Source organism: Rutilus rutilus (genome assembly GCF_951802725.1).
Source record: "Rutilus rutilus genome assembly, chromosome: 4".
In the NCBI taxonomy this organism is placed as follows: Eukaryota; Metazoa; Chordata; class Actinopteri; order Cypriniformes; family Leuciscidae; genus Rutilus; species Rutilus rutilus.
In genome coordinates, this window is record NC_140212.1 from 40,302,889 (window position 1) to 40,326,415 (window position 23,527).

At 40.2% G+C, this 23,527-nt stretch overlaps 1 protein-coding gene across 1 annotated transcript in view; it reads right to left on the reverse strand.

The window, feature by feature from the left end:
* The window catches only part of LOC311289216 (tripartite motif-containing protein 16-like), a 696,468-nt gene that overhangs the window by 496,569 nt on the left and 176,372 nt on the right, over positions 1-23,527 (reverse strand). The window lies entirely within an intron of this gene.

The window sequence follows — 23,527 nt, forward strand, 5'->3', positions numbered from 1 at the left end:
GGGTTGAAACATTCCACCTGCGGCTGGACACCCCAGTGATACTCCATATGCAGCTCCTCCGGGTCATATGTGTATTCCAATGACTAAAGAAACGTTATTAGCAAGATGGTAGAAAACTGCACATTTCTTGTCTATTCCACCCACTGCCACTTATACCAACGACGGAAATAAGCACAGTTACAATAGCTTAATATTTGTGGGAGAGCATTGCTACAGAGAGTGACAATATCGTATTGCAATATGTAGCACTTCAAAGTCAATACCAATTCAAAACTAGTTAGCACATTAGTTGTAATTGAAAAGGTTTAATGACAAAATATGGTTATGGTTACACTTAAAATAGTTACAAAATATATGTATGAGATGATAACTTATATTAGTAATTGTACCCAGCATATATGAAAAAATGTTACCTGAGAGAGAGAGAGAGAGAGAGAGAGAGAGAGAGAGAGAGAGAGAGAGACCCAAGAAAGGGACCCAGAGAAGAAGAGAGCCAGAGCATCAAAGAGACAGAGCAACAGTTACAATCTTCTTTCATCCTTTCCCTGACCATGTGACTAAAACCCAACTGTGAGACATTCAAACTGACCAATCAGATAATTACACTTCCACCACTGTACTAAAGGTGTGACAATTCATCGACCCCCAGAGTACAAACATTTGGCCTGCAGGCCTAGATCACTATCAGCCCCTCTGTGCCTTAGGAACTCCAAATGGTCATTGTGGTAGGAAGAGGGGGTAGAAAAACAGTCAAGCAAATATCTTTGTTCATTTAAAATATCTTGGATTATTTTCAATTCTACAGCAGTATAACCAATCAGACACGACTCTGTTGAGCTCATGATGCCATAACCAATCAGATGAGTTTAGATTAGTTACAGATGAAGCAAAAAACTGCTGGTTCAGTCAGTCAGTCTCTCTCACACACACACACACACACACACACACACACACACACACACACACACTCTCTCTCTCTGACTGGATTCTGCCAATGTGCTCGAGGAAAAGTGTAGATAAGATGTAAGATATTCATTTATAATCCTATTGTTTTTTCATGCTACTTAAATAACGTCTTGATTTTATAATGAGCAAAAAGCAATTATCTAATTCATAAATGGTTCTTGTCATAGCCTACAAGAATGACAAAAACGTTTAATATTCTTTTAATCTACATTATTATTACAATATCACGAGCAATAATCGGCAGTAATGATGTTTTCAGTTTTTAGTCAAAGCATTGCTATCATAACAGCTTCAACCTTTCTGGAAATGCTGTGCTAGATCAGTTTGCCTCATAGTCTGCCTAATTATTGAAAATGTTTTGGTGTTTTTATGAAATGAATTATAAGCATATACGGTGTAGCCTAAAGTAGGTCTGGCATTTCAGTTATTGGTTTATATCCCGCCTTAGTGGGTCGTATGGCTGGCATACAAAAAAGCCACCTCAGCGAACAAAAAGGAGAAAGAGAAGAAAGCACGTAAACATTTGAAATGGGCTGTTATTGTGGCAGCAGTATATGATACAATTTTAAAATGTGTAGGCTAGGCTATTATAGGCTGAATGGTTTAAAATCACATTAAAATAAATTTTCTGTGAGTGCGTTTTGCATGTGTGCACCACAGAACAGCACGCGATTCTTAAGCTTGAACGGTTTAAAGTCATATTAAAATGCACACAAAGGAATCGATAAGAGGAATCGGAATTTTAAATTAATTTTGAAACGACGCGAGATTTATTTATGTTCATGTGAAGAATCGAATATGTGATAAATGAGCAATTTCTTCGTTTTTCTGTTTAGAAGTCAAAAACGAGAAAACAAATTATCCAGAGGTTCACGGACCGTACAGACATTTTTCTGTTTATCATTTGCTCTTTAAAACAGTTGCATGAATAAGTGAGAGGAAGAGAGAGGTTTTGAAAAGCATACTTATGGTGGAGGGCTGTCCCTATGAAGGTCGGCTTTCCTTTTCGGCCTTTCAGGCTGTAATTTGACCAGGCCTCATTGGTAGCTAGTTTCCGGAGGACTCTCCTCACAGCGTCCCCGATGCTGCGGCCTCCCATCAAGCTCAAAAACTGGATCTATGCAACATATAAAGGTAAATATTAAAAAGCAAATATTAGTGTTGCAATGGCAAGCGGAGCAGGGTTAATCGCTGGCACACAAGCAAATGCGAGAGGTGTATGTATTTCATTCAGATAAATTAGCCTACATGCACACAGATCTACATTTTGAACTTAAAAATGGCACTTTGTGACAAAAAGGTTGCCGACCCCTGTGCTATATCAACATACCATCCTTTTTTTTCCTTCTGGGCCCTCAAGTTTTAATATTAAATCTTGCAGCTCCTGCACTGTTTTGCAGGGCCTCTCAATGGTCTCCTGTGGTGGTGTTGTGATGGTTGCCGGACCAGGACGATTCTGTTGAATAGCCTGGACCAGACGCTCAATAGAATTTGAAATATCTGTCGACATTCTCTCTATTGCGAGTGTAGCGTGGCGCCGGCTCAAAGGGAGCAACTCACGGACTAATTCTACAAATGCACGACTACGCCACTCTGTTTAACAGGGAAATATTAATACTCATGAATTTAATAACCCACAAAAAGGACACAGGAACGTTATTATCAAAGAAGGGCCGGAGACGTGGATACAAAAAAATACAAAAAGCTTTATTCAAGCAACAATCTTAAAAGACAGCATTAAAAGACTGGGTCAACATTCGTCACTCGACATTCACGGCTCTAGTGAACCCAAAAAGGAGACAGAGGCTTAACAATGGCAGGTACACTATTTAGTGAGCACAAGGCTCCTATAATCACTCTTACCACCCTGTGCATAGGTATCAACACACGCACTCCAATAAGCTCAAGCATGAACGCACAGCACTCGGTGACCAAACCTCCACACGTGAGGGCCTACTAGCAGCCTGCCCGGAAGCCTCGGCTCCTATAATGAAGTCACAATGATCTCAAACAAGAACACTTAATTACGACAAACAAATAAACATTTAAAAGAATAAATCAGAAAATCATGAAACCGTTACAATGATGGAGATCAGGATTTGGTATCAAAGCTAGGTGTATATTCACCTCAATCTCCTTCTCGCTGCACCCTTCAAGCAAAACAAAACACACTACAAGACAACTTCACAAAAATAATCAAATAAAGAACACAATTACACAACAAACATTCAAAGAATACACTGAAAAAGATAGTAAAATAAATATACAAAAAAAAAAAAACTGTAAACACACAGAACTAGTTGAAGAAAAGAAAGAAACCAAACACTGCGATCACGAGAACCATGCTGGAGAGCAGGCGTCACACAAACACAGCCTAGATCGAGCGCGCACGTGTTGATAAAAAGAGTTCAGTTGTCACAGGAGAAATCCGGGGTACAAAACAGCAGCGTCAAACAGCGTTTCCTTGCCGAACAGTCTATTCCTCCTTCATTTCATAACTAGGCGCACATCCACGTCACGCACACACAGAAGGATACCACCGTGTCACAAAGCACGGGAATGCAGGCAGGGCATATGAATAGCCACCGCCAACGACGAACCATCAGCCATAATGCTCAAAAGCAGACGGGATGAACAAACCGGAACGAGCGGTCCCCGGCAATGACGCACAGACGGTGACCACGCGGTGCATTCGAATCCCCCTTTTTTTTTTATACACTCCCTCGCGGCACATAATTGGACACTAATTACCCACAAGCATTAAATTAATTTGTTAAAAAAAAGGAAACTCTGTACGTCCCACCACACGAGGAGCATCCGCTGCTCGATGAGATGCTGGAAATCTGAAAAATTGAGATGGGTTAGATGATGATGGGGGGTTGGTCATCTTGACATTTAATTATTTGCTTAGTATTCAGGCATATGTGTGGTACTTCAAGAAATAAAATATAGACATTGGCATGACTGTGTTGCCAGATGCAATAGCTATGGTCTAATTTGGATAGTAAGTCAAGTCATCTTCATTTATATAGCGCTTTTAACAATGTAGATTGTTTCAAAGCAGCTTTACAGAGATAAACGTATAATTTAAGGTAACAGAGATTGAGATTAGTAGACAGTAATAAAAAGAAATGCAGCCATAAACTTAATTTACTGCGCCCAAGTAGCAGTGCTTCGCCTGTGCTTCCCCCTAATATAGTCCCAAGTCAATATCTGCCTAAAGGCGGGCATACACTGTGCGATTTTCGCCCGATTTTGAGCCGAATTTTGACTCGTGCGACTCTTTTTCGGGTCGGGACGATTTTCAGCTTTGTCGTGCGTCGTTTGTCACGCAGTGTTCGTGCAGTGTACAGGGGGAAACGAGAGGCGATTACCTCTCCCGACCGGCAATCGGATGGTCGGATGAATTTCTGGCATGTTAGAAATTTTGGTCGCTCCTCGTGACTAAATCGCACAGTTGAAGCAGAGCTACGAAACGATTGCCCTAAACTCAGTGTTTTTCCCTCACTGCGCCTCTGCGAAAACAGAATTTAACCATTTCATCTGCAGCAAAAAAAAAAAAAAAACGAAAAGAGGGAGATCTATATATAGATCTCCCTCTTTTCGTTTTTTTTGTTCTGTAGTTCAAACTAGCTACAAATTACTGTTGATTACCTCCAGTTCGTGTTGCAAAATGGATTAACCATTACCCAAGTCTTCCAAGCCACCTGCGATCTAGGCTACACCGTGCCTTTTTTATTAATTTGTTAAACAATGTTTTTGAAATAAAGCTGTTTTTAACTTTCATTGATGACTAAATTGCAGTGTTCGGACTTATTATAGACTGATAATAATTAATTATATGGCTATAATTCACTAATCGACCTTAATGTTTTAGACAAAAAGGAGGAAGCTTCTATGTAATATTTTATTATCCTCACAGCGCGTTGGTTATGCGATGCGCTATGAAATTATTGCGTGGCAATTTAATTATAATAGACTATAAATTTTATAATAAAAATAGCCTAGTCCTTCCCTAATAATAATAATAACAATTTAATACATAAATTAGAAATGCTAAATCATCTTGATATTGATAGTTTTGATAATATCTCTGGATACATGATATCTATAGGCGCAACCCAGGGTTTATCGCGCTGATTCGCGCATATTTCACACGTACAGTGTGAGCAGTGAAGTCGCAGCTCGATGATCGGACCGTATAGTGTGAGCACATAAATCCTGAGCTTTGGCTTTACATCGCATGCGATCTACTCGTTCAGTTGAGTAGGTGAGTAGTGAGTAGTACCTTGCTGAAATCGCACAGACATCGCACAGTGTATGCCCGCCTTAAGAAATCGCCTAGTGTTAATCTGCATCACTATTTGTACTCGTTGTGAATACTGTCCCCTAAATCGAACTATCTGGGTCTCGTCTACAATCGACGTCCCCACTCCGATAGTCTATTTGGTTCTTTCTATTTTAGGTCTCGTCTTCATTAACGTCCCCACTCTATTTACCTTATTCCGCCCCGCCCACTTTTACTTCTGTCCAGTACTTCCGTTGTAAACCAACTTCCGGTTTAGCGGACCCTCATTCAATTTCGAGGAGAACTGCAGAGAAGTCTCACTGATAAAATGTCACATAAGGTAAGCTAATTTGTGCCAATTGTGCTATGTACGTGTGTACCAACAGCACAGCAATGCACTGTTTCTCGGGGTAATTTTTAAACGACTTTTAGGTGTTTATATGACCCGTCTGCCTGTCTGATCGGAGCCCGGCCGATGTGTAGTGTTTAGCCTACATTAGCCACAAACATCTAATGTTGTAATGGTCTCACTACAGGACACATACACATGCTATACCTTGTTTGAAAGCTATGGTCCTCTAGAATTCAGTCGCTGGATTTATTTTACAGCCATTACTTGTGTTAGAGATCAAACCATAAGAAATTGCAGCTAGCAGTTAGCTAAGCTAACGTTACCCTCTTGTTCATCTAGTTGAGGCTCTACTTTCTTTCTACACCAGTTCGTGGCTATTTTTTTCTCATCTGTTGGCTATACACTGCAAATGTATCTGGTGATTAAGCAAACAAACTGTGGTGTAATAATGTTTCAAACTTTACATGTAGTTTGTGCACATCTTCATAACTAAGTAATAGCTATTAGAAAGACACAGCTATTAAATAATTTGATTGTGGCATTGTTTCAAAAGCTTCAAGTGAAATGTACTTTAGTACGTTGCAGCAGTTGTTAATAACCATAGGCCAACGCATTTGGCTATAATATTATAGTCTATCTACTTATATCAATATACTGAGAACAGTAAAGCATAAATGTAAAAACAAATGTAGCTACAGCGCTCTCTTATTTCACACTGTCTGCTGCATCATTAGTCTGTTACATTTAAATTTTAAGTGTTTCTGACTATACTAATTACTTTTATCTTTCACAGATGTCAACAATGGAGAAAAGTACATGGGAAGAAACAATACACGCACTGAAGAGCTCAGGGGGGATATGTTTGCCTCACCCAAGGGATGTGTCTGAGTGGGGTGATGACATGAAGCAATGGCCACTGATTACATATGGCGACATTTTTAATTATTTTGTTTTGTCTCTTGGGGTTGATGGTTCTGCTATGCGGAACTTTAAAAGTACTGAGGCATACCAATACCTCCACAGTGGTAAAGTCGGCCGTGTGTTGGTTCACCTGGAGGAGGAGTATGTGTTTCTGAAAGCAAGCGTGAGCCCAAGTCAGGCCAGCACTCCATCTCATTTGGCTTGGGTGTTGGCCACATCCAATGGAGCAGTGGAGACTACAGGATGCACTTGCATTGCTGGGTTAGGGAGGTCCTGTAGTCATGCAGCAGCAATATTGTGGAAGGTGGGTTGAGCTGAGAAAATGCTAAAATGTTTATGTATGGCAAGGCAATTTTTCTAAATACAATGAATAACATATCTATTAATTTATATATATATATACTGTATGTTTGTAAGTATTAGATATCATTTGAATTTAATTTGTCATGTTGTGTATTGTTTTTCCGAAAATGTAAACCTTTTATTTTCTCTTTTGTCAGAGTACAGTAACAGCTGCTGAAATGTTGTCTAATTGTGAGTATGTGGTCAAATCTCTCAATGATACAAAGGAGTAAGGTAAGTAAAGTCACTGCAGGTAAGTAAGCATGATTTTATTGGCATGCTTGTAAAATGCACATCAGACGATTTTGCCACTGAACATGAAGGTAAGTTTGCACTAACTGCTATCTATACCAATGGAGTGAGCAGCTTATGATCACTTTATGTAGTGACAGTTTTTAAACATACAGTGCTTAATAAATGTATTAGAGCACCACCCAGTATAATGTTTCCCGCTGCCGCCAGAATTTAACAGTATTTCTGTTTACCAAAATATCTTCTTATCTTTCTATATCTGGATCTGATGGACTGAAGCCACAGTCCAGACTTGAACCCCATTCATTTTCATTTAATGAACGTGTCAGTTGACAAAAAAATTGAATTAATTACCCGAAAAGGAGTGGGGAGGAAGAAGAAACCCCACTGAACAGATCTGTGATTTAGTGAAATCAAAAATTGGTCAGACCAAAGTCTGATCCAAAGCAAGTCTCTGGGAACAACTATAAACTATTTATCTCAATAACAAAAAAGACTTTGCAAAACTACATAAAAACAATGACAGCAAGAAAGAAGCTGTTTTCAGGCCCAAAGGTGCCCATACTAAATACGGAAATTTGAGGTAATTATTTCTCAATTATTATTTTGTAATTCCAATTGGTTATTTTAACAATAAAAGAGTTCATTTGAAACACACTTTAGATATATTACTACCAGTCATGACAGGTGGTCTAATACATTTGTTAAGCACTGTCCATCCATTCATTTTTATTTTTTGTCTAATCACAATCATTTCATAAGGTAAGGTTATGTACAATATTTGTTAGTTGAATAAATTTGTGTCCGACTCCTTTGTGGCAGTGTTTCCTTTTGGGAATTGATCTAATAAATATAATTGGCATGTGTTATTTGTATCACAGCTTAACACTGTTAGTCCGTGAGGCAGACCCCCAAATTTCAGAAATTAGTATCATAAGAGGGCACCAATGTTGCTCTTTTTTATTCAACAGAGGGATGTCCCTGGACCACAAAAATGCATGATAGCAATTCTTAGTGGGTAGCTTAAGGTACAAAAATCACCAATTTTATGTATGACCCTCCCAAAATTTGTCGAATTCAACGTAAAGTCAGTTATTTCTTTAATTCATTATTTTTGGTACCAAAACATTTATACTTGGTGATATCTAGGTTGGAATATTGTCAAAACTTTAACTTGTTTCAATAAAACAGTTATTATGATTATTTTTCTGCATAAAACATAGTGGTGTACAGCTTTCACTCATTGTTTTAAACTGAAGACCAGTCAGTATATGCTTCCATGTAACAATATATTATACAATTATTGATTAATCTATCAAGTCAATTCATTGTATGCTAATTACCATGGATAACTAAACAACAAGTGAAGTGAATGCTAATTGCCCAAATTGTACATACACACAATGTACATACATTGTCAAACACATTTACAGCAGCAAAGAAAGCTAAAGTGAAATGAGATCAGGTGATGATGGTTACCTGTTGATGGTTTTATAATCATCATGAAACAGCCTGATTCACTGAGATTTTTATAATCTAACAATTGTGTTGTACCGTTAACATTTTCACATCACAAACCCTGTGTTACTGAAGCATCAGATCCAGCAATATTATAACAATCAGTTAGATTTTAACAAACATGAGCAGGCCAAAGTCAGTTTAATATGACACACACAGACATCAACAATCAGCGTATGAATCTCAACAATGGTGAAAATCAAAAATGCCTTGCTGCAATGCATGCTGGGTACCAGCATAGTACAAAACTCCCAGCATGCATTGCAACATGAATAACTTATGCAGCTGAATTGTACTATAATTTTGTTTAATTCTAAATATTTTGTTTTATTTTTTGCTGTTGTTTTTGTTGTGAATTAGTAGCTTTTCAGTGATGTTCTGAATTGATCTGTTTATCTAAATATTTGTGATTGTCACCATTGTTGAGATTCATACGCTGATTGTTGATGTCTGTGTGTGTCAGCATAAGCTTTAGAAGTAGGTGATACTCCAAATTTTGGTATTGATCCAATACCAAATAAATACAGGGCCAGTATCGCTGATACCAATACTTTTTAATTTTAAAAGCATACACTTGAACTTGTATGCACTTTCCTGTGCTAGAGCAGTGTGTTATGATTTATGAGGTGAATGCATCATTAATATGCTAAATCTGAAAAGGTTTTCATGACTACTAAATATTTTGTAATTTGTGCTTTCAACTCGCCTGTAATTATTAGTCAGTGACTTTTACAAAACTACCCTAATTATAGTAAAAGTACAATTGTACACTAGCCTATACTGTTCAAAAGTTTGGGGTCTGTAAGATTTTTAATTCTTTTCTGCATTTATTTGATCAAAAATACAGTAAAAACTGTAATATTACAATTTAACATAGGCTATCTGTTTTCTATATGTCATACTGAACTGCAATTTATTCAATTGATCAAAGCGTAATTTTCGGCATCATTACTCCAGCTATGATGATAATTCATTTTAATATGCTGATTTACAGCTCAGAAAACATTTCTTATTATCAATGTTGAAAACAGTTTCATATTTTTTTGTGGAAACCATGATGCAGAATTATTTGATGAACCAAGTTGAAAGAACAGCATTTATATGAAGTAGTTTTTTTTAACAGTGAAAAACCCTTGACTGTCACTTTTGATCAATTTAATGCATCGATCCTTGTTGAATAAAAATATTAATTTCATTAAAAAAAATCTTACTGTCCTCAACATTTTGAACCGTTATATACACTTTTACGTTGTTTATTGCAAAATAACTCCCGATTGTTTCTCTGTCATCTAAGCAAGGCTTCGTTTCCCAAACGTGCCTGTGAGCTCAGTGAAGCACCAGCATCGAACGCTCTCTGTGATTGATTGGTTTCGTCTTGTATCCAGATGACTAGAAGAAAAAGTTCTATCCTACACAATTATCCGCTAATATTCGCTTATTTTTACACTTAGAAGCTTATTTTACGCACTGAATTGCGTGCTAAATTAATAAAAATTACTGGTAAAAAAACACACACATTTGGATCGATATTTTTATGTGAGGATCGATCCTTTTCGATACCACGTCAGTATCGAAGTATCGATATTTTAGGATCGATCCGCCCACCTCTAATAAGCTTAGTTTTTGATCTCATGTTTATTAAAAGATTTAAACTGACTGTTATAACATTGCTGGATCTCATGCTGCAGTAACACAGGGTTTGTGATGTGAAAATATTAATGGAACAACACAACTGTTAAATTCAAAAGACATCAGTTAATGAGGTTATTTTATGATGATTATAAAACCATCAACAGGTAACCATCATCACCTGATATCATTTCACTTTAGCTTTCTTTGCTGCTGCAAATGTGTTTGACAAACACACTGTCACAGCGTCCAAAAAAAGACAAAAGATGTAATAAGAGTTAAGAGCCCAACTAATGGAAACACTGATCACTGTTATGGTGACTTCAAATGAAACACATTAGAGTTAAACCTCTGTTAATTCTCAATAAAAACTTTTGTAGACGTCTGACAGAAATAAAGTCAGTCTGGTTAGTAATAAGTGAAGCTGGTAATGCTGTTTGTGGAGTTGTTTAATCCTCCTCTGCTGAGATCTTGAGAGATTTAATGTCTTCTTTTCTCTTCAGTTGATTTCATCTGAGGCTGTGCCTAAAGTCAGTTGTAGTTCTTGTGTTTCTGCTCATCTCTTTTTCTGTTCTCTTCTTTCCTTCAGTGATTCTGCTTGTTAACAGGCTTATTAAGGCTGAAATGACTCCATATTTAATATACACAGGTTTTGTGGCTCAGATAAGGTTGGCTGTGCTCTTGGCTGATTTGTGGCATTGCTATGGCCTGCTTGTGGCCCAGATCTGGCAAACAGGAGTGATGCGCCCAAGTGCCATCATTCCACGCTGCATGTGGGCCAGATCCGCATTCCACAAGTTCCAGATGTGGGCCGGATCTGGGCCGAAACAATGTTGCTATCTGGGACAGACACTGAATAACTTTGTTACCTGTATGTGACTAAGGGGTTCTTAAAGCTGCTCATTTGTACACTCTAGGATTTGATACACTTGACTTGTGGTTTAGTTTTCTTTAAAAGTTCTTCTAATAAGGCTAATATCCAACTAGGTGGATGTTCATGAAAATATTTTCCTAAAAATGTTGGTATATTGAACCATATTTGCACAAAAAATTATTTTGTGTTAATAAAATTTCAAAATTGTGTTATATTTTCCTTAGTTTTTTGTATATTTTCTGTCCTAAAGAGCCTATATTATGATTTTATTTTACTTTATTTTTTTTACATGTATATATATATATATATATATATATATATATATATATATATATATATATATATATATATATATATATATCATAAAAGAGATCTAAAGCAATAGATATGTCAATATAATACAGTTTATCAATGTTGAGATTTATTTTGCATAATTATATTTTTTCAGCACGTTTAAATGTAAAATTTGTCATTTTCATACCTTAAGCTACCTACATGGCACTGCTATCATGCATTTTTGTGGTCAGGGGGCATGCCTGTTTTGAAAAATAAACATTAGAATTGGTGCCCTTTTTGATACCAATTTTCTGCCTGCCTCACGGACTATGTGCTTTGTGTTAGGTGGAGAATGCAGTGTCCAGTGGGCTCACTGGACTATCCTGCACCGATGAACAGCGCCAGTGGAATAAGGGAACCCAGAGGAATCTTGAGCCAAAACCTTTGAGGGACATTCAGTTCACACACCACAAAGTGTCTGACACTTTTGGTCAAGGCTCAAGATCAAGAATGAACCCTCTCCCTCCCAGCCCTATTTTTCACACTCACGAGCAGCTCAACTTAGCCTTCAAAAATCAGGCTTTCCCTAGATCCACCCTGCTGTTCAAATGTGTGAATGCTAACCCTACTGTACCACCAATAGATCCACACACACCAACCATATCACATACCAACCATGATGGAACCATGTCCTGCCCAGGATGCTTGTCATTTTACGACACCTTTGTGGCCATTGATGACAAGAGGTTAGAGGAAGCAACTAGGGAGCAGAGTATGTCCCAGCTCTGGCATGATTCCCGAAAATTGAGAGTAACTGCCAGCTCTGCTAAAAAAGTCCCAGTCAGAACCAGCCCAGATGCATTTCTCAAAGCACATGTGTATCCTAGGTTTCATGGCAGTGCTGCTACAAAACATGGGGTGGTGAGTGAAGGTCAGGCGGTAAAGTGGTTGGAGGAGCAAGGCCACACAGTTACTAGAAGAGGTACAATTCTGTGTCCGGGAGAGCCTTGGCTGTCAGCAAGTCCAGATGAAATAATGGAGTCAGGTGTACTGCTGGAAATTAAGTGCCCCTTTCTGAAGGATGACGAGACAATAACTGATCTGATGGAGCGGGGGAAGTACGATGTGAAGTTGGTGGATGGAGTGCCTCAGCTTCAAGAAAATGGTTCTCGTGTTTTTTTGTCCAGATCCAACTTACCATGCTGTGTGCTGGGTTAAGAGCATGCAAGCTCCTGATCTGGTCCTCTTCACAACAGGTAGTGGTTGATGTGCCCTTCAACAAGGACTTCTGCTCAAAAATTGTTGCAAGGCTCAAAATATTTTATTTCACATATTTACTGCCTTATGTGGCAGTTGAGCATCAGGAGGGTCGTTTGGTGCTTTGTGCGCGATATGCACAGGGTGCTGGGCTGCCACAAACGTGAAATCAAATTATTATTTCTATAGGTTGCTTTCACACTGTAGAATTCTATTTCAGTTGGAGCAGGTGCCAATACAGTAGTTTAGTTTTTGAATAGTTTGCAAGAAGTTTCCCAATAGAAAATTGATAGTTGTTGTACTTCATTAGTTGATAGTGATGTGATTAACAAACACGTCATATTATTCTTGTGGCTGAAAGGCTTTGTTATTGGCCAACATGATGCACATTGCATTAAATTTGTCACCACTTTGACAAATGTTTACATCTTAGTTCATATGTGCTGACAGAATAGTTTGTGACAGTTTTTGTTCCATGTTCTGTTTAATGTACAAATAAACAGCTTTCATTGTAACAAGCAGTTTGAGAGATTGTTTCTATCAACATTTTATAACTCTACATGTATCAATTTCATGTTTCTTTAAAACGTGCATTATGTAAAAAAAAATGTACACAAGCCTCAGTTGCTGAATATAAGCAACGCAGGAATCACTAAAGACAATTGAGTAGAGGAAACACTGTTAAAGAAAAGCTTAACTTAAGTATTTACAATTATTAATTTACAACTAATCTTCCTCTTCATGAATGATATCCCCACGCAGGTTAAATAAAGCTGCACAGATTCTCAAGATTTTGTCCAATTTGGGGGCCAGATTAATCGGAACAGTCTGTGAAATGAGTCTGAAGTTTTTTAGACGACGGATGACCCGTTCAACATGGACACGGACATTGGCAATGCGTCTGGTGTTGGTGGTATCCTCTTCTGACAGCTGCAGCCCCTTTTTTGTGAACGCTGGCAAGATGAGCTTAACTTTTTGTTCACGGAGGAGGTCTGAAATGATGAAGCCTCTGTCCGCCATGACTACATCTCCTGCACGTAGGTAGTCCAAAAAGCCACTATCTGCTGTAATAAATTTGTCACTGCACCGTCCTCCATATGCAGCAGACACAAACATGGACCACAGGGAGCAATTGCCACCAGGTATTTGATTGTATTTTGGCCGTAATAATGACTGTAAGACTCGCCTCTTGAGTCAAGGTTGTGGGGTTTCTGGAGGGGGGTTTCAGAGCAGTCAATGACACAGGTTGTGTCATGACAGAAACACGGAAGCAATGTTGCAAGTAACTCAGAGTGAATTTATTAGAAGAATGAAAGTCAAATAGTCCCAGAAATCAGGATTGTGACGCAGGGACTTCGATGGTCAGATGATCAGACGAGTGCAGAGACGGTGCGCTGGTGAAGGTGAAGACAAACTCAGACACGAACTAATCCACAGGAACACCGAACAGGAACACGAACTGGAACGCCGAGCAGGAACAGGACCAAACACACAGAGGACTTCATACAACGATCTGACAAGCGAGATGAGAAAACAGTGAGTATATAAAGGAGAGTAGATTAGCTGCAGCTGGCGTGGGTGAGTGAAATCAGCTGGAGACTCATCAAGCTGAATGGGTCGGACACGCCCATCCACACACACCCATACACACATAACAACATAACACGAGACAAGAAGGAAACAATGAATTCATGAACCGTGACAGTACCCTCCCCTCTAAGAACGCCTCCTGGCGTCCCCAGACTCCCTTACCTGCCGATTGTAATCATCGATAAGGGAGTGATCCAGGATGTCTCTAGCAGGAACCCAACTTCTCTCCTCCGGACCGTAACCTTCCCAGTCCACCAAGTACTAGAATCCGCGTCCCCTCTGCCGTGCGTCCAGAATACGATTGACCGAATATGATGGTTCCCCGTCTACGAGTCGCGGCGGGGGGGGAACCGGAACTGGCGGATTAATGCGAGAACGAAATACGGGTTTTATTTTAGATACATGGAACACCGGATGAATTCTCCTGTACGCCGGAGGAAGATTGAGGCGGATTGCCACCGGACTAATGATCTTGGTGACAATAAATGGGCCAATGAATTTGGGAGCAAGTTTATTAGAAACGGAGCGGAGAGGAATGTTCTTAGTTGAAAGCCACACTTTTTGACCAACGACGTATACGGGAGGCTTAGACCGGTGGCGATCGGCTTTAGCCTTGGTGCGCGCCCCCACTTGGAGTAGAGTCTCACGGGCTCTAGTCCAAGTACGGTGACACCTCTGGACGAAGGCGTGAGCGGAGGAAACCGCGACTTCGGATTCCAGACTGGGAAAAATTGGTGGCTGGTACCCTACGCTACACTCAAACGGAGATAGGCCCGTGGATGATACTGGTAATGTGTTGTGGGCGTACTCCACCATAGATAATTGTTGGCTCCACGAGGAAGGATTCTTGGAAACTAAACATCGCAACGTTCTCTCCAAATCTTGGTTGGCTCTCTCAGTTTGGCCATTGCTCTGGGGGTGAAACCCTGAGGACAGACTGACTGTCGCTCCCAATAACTTACAGAATTCTTGCCAAAATTTGGACACAAATTGGGGTCCTCTGTCGGAAATCACGTCCGTCGGGAGGCCATGTAAGCGAAAGACGTGGTTAACGACGGTTAACGCTGTCTCCTTGGCTGAGGGTAATTTGGGCAAGGGGATGAAATGAGCCGCCTTCGAGAACCGGTCCACCACGGTCAAAACTACCGTGTGACCCTGAGAGGGTGGGAGGGCGGTAACAAAATCTAGCGCTATGTGGGACCAGGGTCTCGAAGGGACAGGCAGCGGTTGAAGTAACCCATCTGGAGAACGATTAGACGTCTTACCAGTGGCGCAAACTGAGCAAGCCAAAACAAAACTGTGAACATCACGAGCCATAAGTGGCCACCAGAATCGTTGCTTAACTAAAAACTTAGTACGATTTACTCATGGATGACAAGCCACATTGGAACAATGACCCCACTGAATGATGTCGGACCGTAATTCCTCCGGCACAAATAAACGGTTCGGTGGGCAACCGGGCGGAGGCGTTACCCCTTCTAAGGCCGTCTTGACCTTCGATTCGACCTCCCATATGAGTGTGGAGACAAATAGATTCTCGGGTAAAATGCACTCTGGAGTAGACGGGCGTTCGGAACGGTCAAAAATGCGCGATAAGGAATCGGGTTTGATGTTTTTGGAACCCGGGCGGTACGAGAGAGTAAAATCAAAACGATCGAAAAAAAGAGCCCACCGAGCCTGCCTGGAGTTCAATCTTTTGGCGGTTCTAATGTATTCCAGATTCTTGTGATCGGTCCAGACGATAAAAGGTACCCCCGACCCTTCTAACCAGTGGCGCCACTCCTCCAATGCTAACTTGACTGCCAACAACTTTCTGTTACCAATGTCATAATTACGTTCGGCCGGAGATAAACGTTGAGACAAAAACGCGCAGGGATGCATCCTGTCGTCTGTGGGAGAGCGTTGGGATAGAACTGCACCTACCCCCACCTCTGACGCGTCTACCTCCACCACGAACTGACGTGAAGGATCAGGGGCAATTAAGATGGGGGCTGAAACAAAGCAACCTTTCAGTTTGGCAAACACAGCCTCGGCTGTGTCTGACCACCTGAACGTAGTTCTGGGAGAGGTCAAGGCGGTCAGAGGTGCGGCTAGTTGGCTGAAATTGTGAATAAAACGCCGGTAGAAATTGGCGAACCCCAAAAACCTCTGTAGGGCCTTACGGGAATCTGGACTTGGCCACTCTACCACAGCCCTAACCTTCTCAGGATCCATACGCATTCCCTCAGCCGAAACAATGTACCCTAGAAAAGGAACAGACTGTGCATGAAAAGCGCATTTCTCCGCCTTGACAAAAAGCCCATTCTCTAGCAACCTCTGAAGCACTCGTCGGACATGCTGCAAAGTGTTCCTGGAGAGACGAGGAAAAAATCAATATGTCATCCAGGTAAACATATATGAACTGGTCGATCATGTCTCGCAGCACGTCATTAACGAGCGCCTGGAAAACCGCTGGGGAGTTGGACAGTCCGAACGGCATGACCAAATATTCAAAGTGTCCCCTGGGGGTGTTAAAGGTCCCGTTCTGCGTGATCCCATGTTTCAAACTTTAGTTAGTGTGTAATGTTGCTGTTAGAGCATAAATAATATCTGTAAAATTATAAAGCTCAAAGTTCAATGCCAAGCGAGATATTTTATTTAACAGAAGTTGACTACAAAAAAACGGCTCGATTGGACTACATCCCTCTACTTCCTTCTTTAATGATGTCACTAGAACCGTTTCTTGACTAACCTCCGCCCACAGGAATGCTCCCTCAACTCTTTTGGATATGATGTGCCTTACAGAAACCTGGCATCAACCAGATGTTTTTTTTTTTTTAAATGAGACCAGCACAGGGCGTGATCGTGGTCTGGTTGTCATCCACCTAAGTGATCTGATCTTGTCCCCTATAACCCTGCCTGAGCTGTCTTCGTTTGAATGCCTTGCATTTAAATGTAAGCACTCTCTCCACGACGATACTTCTCTCCAACTCCTCCACCTGCCGTTTCACAGCAGAATTCCTCCAATTACTCGATTGTTTTAATCTGACACAACTTGTCGATGCCCCAATTCATGGCAGCCGTCGATTGCTCCTGCAGCCTTCAGAAAGCTCTGTGTCTGGCCAGCCCTGCAAACCCACGGCAAACTGCCTCCAGGTCTTCTGGGGTGTTGGGGAACCGAATGACCTGGTGGCGAATGGCCACCACCTCCTCAGTGACTTGGTGGACAATGCAGTGGCCAGTGGAACGAGGCATGTCAAACACTCTGGAGACGACCCTGTAGGATGTACCACACGCCAGCCAGAAAAGAAATACCAGGGTCTCTATTGTGGAACCCCATCCGTGTTGCCGGTCACTTCTCAACAGGTCCAGCAGCACTCTCAGGGCCTCCCTGCTCAGCCGAAAATCAGGCCGAGTGTCTTCCATTTCATTAAAAAACCTGTCCAGCACTGGCACGCTCAGGTTTATACTGCAGTACAGGGGTCTGGTCTAATTTAGGGAAACAAACAAAAGAGAAATTGTTTAGAGTTATGACAAAGTAATTGTTGGAAGATATATTGTGATTAGGCATGTGCCGGTATCAAATTTTCATGCTGCAATTAATTGATTGAGCTTTTATCACAGTATACGTCTTTATCACAATATTTTAATGGCACAATAGAAACGGATGGATTTTGGGGGATGTAAAAAAAAACAACTTGCATCACAATAGGTGTTATTGTGATTGTCAAAACATTTGGTAATTAAACAGAATTTTAAAACAGAATTTTAGTGACAACATGTTACAATGTTTACATGGTACATTGACTGGTAGGCTACTGTTTGTATTATTCCTTAACTCTTTTTAAAGATATCTATCAATGTAAGCAAATATCATTTGGGAATTACATGTCTTTCGAATATCTGGGTATTGTGTTAAAAGGTGCTCCACGCATTTTACTTATCATTATTTACAGGCCTCCAAAATACTCTCCAGCCTTTGCTGAGGACTTTACAGAACTGTTATCAACAATTACCTCAGAGTTTGACTGTTTTGCCATTGCTGGAGATTTTAACATCCACATAGATAGTGCAGAAAACAATATGGCAAAAGAAATCAAAACTGCTTTAAAAACTTTTGATCTGACTCAGCATATACATGGACCCACACACAATCGCGGACACACTCTAGATTTACTTATCAGTAAGGGTCTAAACATTTCATTGATTATTATTAAGGATGTAGCACTGTCATTTCTGTATTTTCTTTGATATATTGATCTCTCCTGCCACTTAAGCTACATCTGTGTCTGTCAAGAAGAGATGCTTAAATGAGAACACTAGTGCACTATTTATGAAGGCTATATCCAGTCCCTCCTGAAAAACGTTGAGTTTTTTTGTGATTGTTGCGGGCAAAAATCCTTGATTATGCGGCACGTTTTCTTAAAAAATGCGATGGAATATGCGGGATATTTATGCAATTTTATGCGATGAAATTGCGGGAACTTGCAAAAACTGGGGTTTGATGAAAAAGAAAAAAAAAGTGATTCCCCCAACACCCTATTCACTAGGCTACTACTTTAATGTAAAGAGTCATTTCTTATCACTTCCTATGATAAGCAAGCATACTACCTCACATAAAGTGCTGGGAATATTTAAGTTCTCATCATGATTTGCGGGCTTCATCATGGTTTCATCGGCTTCACGGGGTTTGCAGCTTTTCAATGATGTCGCGTAATTACGTCACTTCATAACGTTCCCATGGCAACAGGGGAAATGGCTGCACTTGTGTGACGTAAACGCAACATTTTTCAACTTTCTGCTAAGATATATGTGACTTTTTGCAACGAAAATGCGGGGATTATGAAATCATGCAAGCCTGCATATTTTGCGCGCGGAAATCTGCAATTTATGCAGCGAAAGTGCGGCGTATTTGAAAAAATACGTCCTCCGCATAAATATGCGTTCGCATAATCGCGTTTTTCTGGAGGGACTGTATATCCTTAACACCAAGCATATCTGCAGACTCTGTTGATTTTCTCCTTGATTCTTTTAACTCAAAAATTAAAAGTGTAATTGATTATGTAAAGAATATGACTTAGCTCAAATGATTATAGGGAATCAAAATTATGAATCGGGTTGATTCATCTATATTCTTACAATATTAATAAATTATTGAAGCTGAAATTTAGACCCATTTGTATACATCAATAATCAATTACAATGAGTTATAATTTAATCATTAATATACCAAAAGGTCCCCCTTTCAGATCAATTAATCAGAATAATTTTTAAGGGAAATTAATGTATTAATTAAACAGTCGTAAGAATAATCCATCAACTTCTCAACAAAATTATCTTTTTCTTATAATTCGAAGAAAGCTATATTTTCTGGCCATGAAAATTACTTTCTTGTTCTTATAAAATGTAGGTTACTTAACAGTAGCACATTTGTAAAGCGCAGCTTGATCGTCGTTTCATTGATTTTGTAAAATGAACACTTAGACAGAGACAATCTAGGATATAATGGGTTTTTAATATGCAAAACTACGTATATGTATATATGTACTAAGGTTAACACAAGATGTAACGCATAAACAAACAGTTAACAATACAGATAACAATAACAGACATGGGTGAGGATAAGAGAGAGAGATAGAGAGAGATCGGAAAATGAGAGAGATGGAGAGGATGAGCGAGCGAAAGTGAAAGCAACATGTGCGATCAGAGAAAGATCACAGTCCTGGCACAAATCACAGACCAGGTAACCTTTTGAGAGAGACAACAAGAAATCATATCAATCAAATCAAAGATTCATTACTTGCGTATGGTTCTCTTTGTATTTGCTGAGGAAGAGCTCCTTTTAGAGCTGGGCGTGTTTCATCGTGTCTTTGGGGCGAGCAGACTCGCGCGAAGTTTAAAGGTTCACCGAACGTGAAGTTGCCAAAAACATGATTCAGGGTTCATCTCCCTCGCTGAGGGAGAGGCGAATATGAAAAATAAAACTTAGTAAAGAAAAGAAAACGGAGATGAGGACTCCCTAAGGAGCCATGGAGATGAGGACTTCTCTCAGACGAAGTGCTCGTGCATGTGTCCTTAAGGAAGAGGAGCGCGGTCGCAGGAATTTCAAAAGAGTCTTTTTCTTTGAGTTGAAGTTGCCGGCGGAGAGTCCGTGGTCGAAAATAAAGAAAAGACTTAAAGAAAAAGAATTGAGAAACGGAGGAAAGCTCCAGAAGGAGCCATGGATCTTCTCACTGACCAAGAGGATTCGTAAAAAGTGTGTTCTAAGAGAACTTTGGTGTCAGTCTTTTATGGAGAAGATGGGTTCACGCCTATTTCGCGTACGTGAACCAATCACCTTCAGAGATTTCAGAGCGGGAAGAAGTTTCTTTGTCCTGTAGGCAACGCCCACTGAAATGAGTCATGAGTGAGATAGAATTTGAGAAGATTTGCTCAAGACATATAAAATGTGTCAAATGATACAAATTACTGCGGTTGGTTATCGAAATTCAACTCCGTTAGATTGAGAGAATTACAGAGATATAAAACACGTCATTTGAAGATTATAGGAACACAAAGTTACATACGATATGCATCTTACAAACATTTTAAAGTTTGATTAACACACGATAAAATTGTCAGTACTTAAGTGACATGGGCATTTGAAAATGCAGCACAGAGATATATCATATGCATTTTGGTAAGGTCTCTATATGATGAGCTTTAATGTTCACAGATCATGTGTGTGGGTAATTGTCTGTGTTGGAATGTAGGATCTTGTTGCTGCTCTGTGGTCGTAAACCTTTACGACCTAGCCATTAGGTCGGGTTACAAGATTCCATTGGATAAACATTTTCAACAATACATTTAAAACCTTACACTCCAGAAAATCATAACTATATGATCAAAACAAACTAATCAAACATGCATCACTTTCTGAATTCTGACATGAGCTGATTATTATGACAGCCGCTAGCGTAGCTAGCGAAAGCGGTCATATAGGGATTGTCAAAGTTTTTTTTTTTTCGTCAACGATACCAGGGACACCGAAACACGGGGGAACATGAAATTTGGTGGGCATGTAGCCCCACTAGACTTTTACGGAAAAATTTCGTTTGGTCCCCGGGGGCCACTCCCCCCCCCCCCCCCCCCCCACGCTGGGCCCCCCGTGAATTTTTCGTCAACGATACCAGGGATACCTAAACACCGGGGAACATGAAATTTGGTGGCCATGTAGCCCCACTAGACTTTTACGGAAAAATTTCGTTTGGTCCCCGGGGGCCACTCCCCCCCGCACTGGGCCCCCCGTGAATTTTTCGTCAAAGATACCAGGGACACCGAAACACCGGGGAACATGAAATTTGGTGGGCATGTAGCCCCACTAGACTTTTACGGAAAAATTTTGTTTGGTCCCCGGGGGCCACTCCCCCCCGCACTGGGCCCCCCCAAACCCAAAAAATGCAGTTTTTCCTAAATAACTACCTGAACCGTGGCACCGAGGATGAAGAAATTTTTATGCTATGTTGGTCTTAAGGGCACACATCAACCTAGCCCATAATCACTCATTTGTGATTTGCGCCCCTCCCATAAAAAATGAAAATGCAATATTATTCTGCTTTAATCGCCCCTATCTTCAGTTGAGATGTTCAGAACTGCACCATATTTCATGTGTATGATTAACTTGACATCCTCTGGGGGTATGCTAAGTTTCGTAGAATTTCATCCATGGGGGGGTATAAAATAAATTCATTTATGTGCACATTTAGTGACTGTACACTCATCGGCCTGTAGATGGTGGTGTTGAGCGAAGGGTTGCTGGTTTAGGATGATACTGTCACTAAGGTTGCCAACTGTCCCGAATTAGGCGGGACGTCCCGTATTTTGGGCCTAATTTATTTGTCCCGTGCGTGACCTCCCGTGTCCCGTTTTTTGACAAGCTGATAAACCACTGACTGATACAACAGCAACAGCAGCAGTGCTGACCATGACACTTGAGAATGATCACCAACACCTGTCATCATCCAATCACAGCTTTTTTTAATCACTGTTTTGAGACAAATCATTGTTTGATTTGCGAACATCCTCTGCCGTCTGGTCGCTTCCGCTTCAAGCCGGACTCGTCTCGCGCTAACGGTAATTTCCTTTCACTGTCCACGTTTTGATTTCGGCTAATCAATTTTAGCGAATGCAAACAACGTGATTATTGTTCATGAGTCTAACATCCAGCCACGCAAGAATAATACAAGGGAATAATATGCTCAAAAAACATTTCTGATTATTATTAATGTTTTAAAGCTTTTAGAAAGTACATAGAAAGCTTTTGTAACATTATCTTAACTGTCACTTTTGATTAATGTAATGCATCCTTGCTGAATAAAAGTAGGCAATTACTTTCTTTATTTTTTTTCCCAAAAAATAATCTTACTAACCCCAAACTTTTGAACTGTAAGCCTAGTGTATAATGTTAAAAAAGCTTTCTATTTTAGATAAATGCTGTTATTTTGAACTATGGTTTGATTGTAATGTGACTTTTTCATGTATGACATTAAAATTATTTTTAGAATTAAATACATAAATAGGTTAAGCAATACAAATGTGTTTATGTCTGATAACCTTTTAAACACAAACTTAACTGCAGACACTGAAATGACGTACACTGTGTGATACAGTACAAATATTTTGAGTGTCCCTCATTTTCCTATAAATAACCACGATTGTCCCGCATTTTCCTTTTCTGAAGTTGGCAACCCTAACTGTTACACACACACATGCAGGAATACAAACAAACGCAAGCATGCACACACACTGACATCCACACGCACAGACACACACCCATACACACACATACAAATCCACATGCACAGACACACACACACGCGCGCACACACATGTACGCACGCATACATACACGCACAGACACACTCACACACACACACAGACACACACATACACAAACACAAACACACACACATACACACACACACAGACAGACAGACATGCACATACTACTACTTTTTTTAGGTATATACATAAACACGCAATACAGCCAAATTGCTCCACGTCATTTATTTTTGTGGAAAGCCAGTGCAGGCCTGAGCGGCGGTCATATTTTGTACCACCATGCGGTACATCTAGTTCTGAATTAAATGCAAAAGGGATGTTTGCGTGTGTGTGAATGTGTGTGTGTGTGTGTGTGTGTGTGTGTGTTTGGAATGTCTGTGAGTGTGTGTTGTTCTGGAGACCCTCAATGGCCATAAAGAGTGTCAGAGGGGTAGTCAAAGTTCCAACCATGGGCATCTGTCGC